Genomic DNA, 2,547 nt, shown 5'->3' on the forward strand with positions numbered 1-2,547 from the left:
ACGTGGAACGGCCCGGCCCCGCCCAGAGCCTGACGTCACGTGGACACAACCATTCTCCTCGTAGGGGGCGAGGCCTCCAAGTCCCCCGGGGGGAGCGCCACGTCGCCTGCCACACGGCCCTGCAAACACTGCGAGAAACGATGGGACGAGATCGCGCTGCAGAGGCCTGCGGGCCCGCGACGCATGCGCGCCACCCAACCTGTCTGTCCCCGCGGCCGACGTGGGTCCTCCCGGAAGCCACCGCGGCCGNCTGGAAGCGCGGGGACCGCCGCGGAGCGCTGCCCCCTCGGGTGTGGGCTCTGGGGCGGGGAGGCCGGCCCGGGACGAGGCTGCCTGGCTCTCTGCGGAGTCCAGCGCCCAGTCGCGGGCGGCGACGGTGTGTCCCCCCCGAAGGGCCCNGCCGTGGCCGTCAGCCGGGCGCGCGGCCCGCAGCGCGGAGCTCGTCAGAGCGGAGCCCGGAGCCCGTTCCTGAGACCCAGTCCCTCGAGGAGAAGCGGGAGGGGCCCCGGGCCGGGAAACGCGGCGCTGGAGCGAGGAAGGAGTGGCCACGGGTTAGCTGCAGAAAGGACAGGCTCCAGGAAGGCCGCCTTCTTTTTTTTTTTTTTTTAATGTTTTATTTATTTTTGAGAGAGAGACAGCGTGAGCAGGGGAGGGTCAGAGAGAGAGGGAGTCACAGACTCTGAAACAGGCTCCAGGCTCTGAGCCGTCAGCACAGAGCCCGACGTGGGGCTCGAACCCACGAACTGTGAGATCATGACCTGAGCCGAAGTCGGACGCTCAACCGACTGAGCCCCCCAGGCGCCCCAGGAAGGCCTTCTTTTTGAAGCAACTGTGAGGTCACGCGCTTATCAGTGCACTTAGAAGGCAGCACTTTAATCCCAGCTCGGACGCCTCTCAGGTCACCCTGGTTCATCACTGGCCACTCATAGGGTTGGGGTGAGAAGGAAATGAGAAAAATACAGTGTAGAATGAAAACCCTTCGCACGTTCTCACGCACCATCCCGACGTGGTGGTGTTATTTATGCCGAGCACGTTGTGGTTTTGGAATTCAGCCCAGGATCAGCTCTTCCAGCCCACCTCCCGCCAAAGGCTCAGATCCCACCTCTTCTGCCCCTAGACAGGACTCAGAACTGCCCCCGCTTTCTCCCTTCACCTGTCTCAGACCCCGCTCCTGCCTTTCCGATCCCCGCTGGAATTCCCAGCTGATGATCAGAATATCCTAACGGCTTCGAAATCCTCTCCTGCTCCCTGCCCCAGCTGCGTCCCCGTCCCCTGCTGCCCTCTCAGACAGGGTCTTATCGCCGCCCGCCCAGCCCGCGGATCCCAGCAGAGGCCGTCTGTGGCCTCCTTCGCCCTTCCCTCCCGTGCTTCTTGGGAAAACTGGCTCCTGAAAGGCTCGTCACCACTGGGCTGGGTGGCCTTTGCCCTCCTCAGTGGTGACAGCCACCACTCCTGGCACTCAGCCACGGGCTCCCGTCGCCAGTGTCTGGGATCTCACGGCCTGCACGGTCTGACCACTCCGTCCCTCGGCCTCAGACACCAGCTCCCGTGGAAACGCGCTGGGCCTTGCCGTCCCCAGCCCCGTTCAGCCTGCAGAAGCACACCCCCAGCCACCCTGCCCTCCAAGGTCACTTGTCAAATAGTCCCCAGAACAGTGTTCCCTCTCCGGGACACTGCGAGCCCTTGAAACTCTGTTATGTGACATCTGCTCTTCCCTCCACAACCAAGAAGAACCCGCATGAGAGAGTATGTGTGAGAAGCCTCTGAGAGCTACGCAGTGTGTGTGCAAACGTGAGGCGCCGCTCAAGAGGGAAGAGCGGGACTGTCCGCAGGGGCACAGACAAGCCGGGAAGCAGCGACCAGGGCCCTTGGGGGCTGCGATGGGAGGCCAGGCTCGCCGACGTGCTGCCTCGCTGGACTGCCTCTCGGGCTCCAGAAGGTGACGCTCGAGGCAGCCAGTGCTGCGGCTCCACGACGCAGGAACACAATTACCCCAGGGGGTCACCCCTCACTAAAAAGGCGGACCGCCTGTGGGGCACCTGGGTGACCCGGTTGGTTAGGCATCTGACTCTTGATTTCAGTTCAGGTCATGATGTCCCTGTTCATGGATCAAGCCCCGCGTCGGGCTCTGTGCTGGCAATGTGGAATCTGCTTGGGATTCTCTCTTTCCCTCTCTCTCTGCCCCTCCCCTGCTCACACATGCTCTCTTACAAAATAAATAAACACAAAATTTTAAAGAGAGACGCTGGCTTCACTGACCCAGAAAACTGCTTGGAAGTCAAGTCCAGGCCTGGCGTCTGGGAAGCCCGCTCACTGTGTCACAGCTTGAGCCTGCAGGGCACCAGGTCCTACGGCTCTGCAGGGCTGAGAGGAGGGAGGGGCTGCGCTCAGCGCTGGCTCCCCCTCCAAGGCCAGCCTGCCCCATGGGTGCTGCCCGGGCTCAGGGGCGCCACCAGGTCCCCTTCCTCCCGCTTCAGGCTCCTCCTCTCCTGGCCATTGTGCAGCTGACGGCGCCCGTGGCGCTTCTGTGCTGATGACCCTGCGGCC

The 2,547-nt window shown here is 63.1% G+C and overlaps 1 protein-coding gene across 2 annotated transcripts in view; it reads right to left on the reverse strand.

Moving 5' to 3' along the window:
- The window catches only part of PMVK (phosphomevalonate kinase), an 11,457-nt gene that overhangs the window by 6,929 nt on the left and 1,981 nt on the right, over positions 1-2,547 (reverse strand). Inside the window, exon 1 of one of the 2 annotated variants that reach the window (XM_077764135.1) lies at positions 3-94. The exons of the other annotated variant lie outside the window; for it this stretch is intronic. The gene's annotated coding sequence lies outside the window, so the exon portion shown is untranslated. Of the gene's footprint in view, positions 1-2; positions 95-2,547 lie in introns of those variants that run through there. 2 annotated transcript variants of the gene reach the window in all.

Source organism: Crocuta crocuta, unplaced genomic scaffold (genome assembly GCF_008692635.1).
Source record: "Crocuta crocuta isolate KB4526 unplaced genomic scaffold, BGI_CrCroc_1.0 scaffold528, whole genome shotgun sequence".
Lineage (NCBI taxonomy): Eukaryota > Metazoa > Chordata > Mammalia > Carnivora > Hyaenidae > Crocuta > Crocuta crocuta.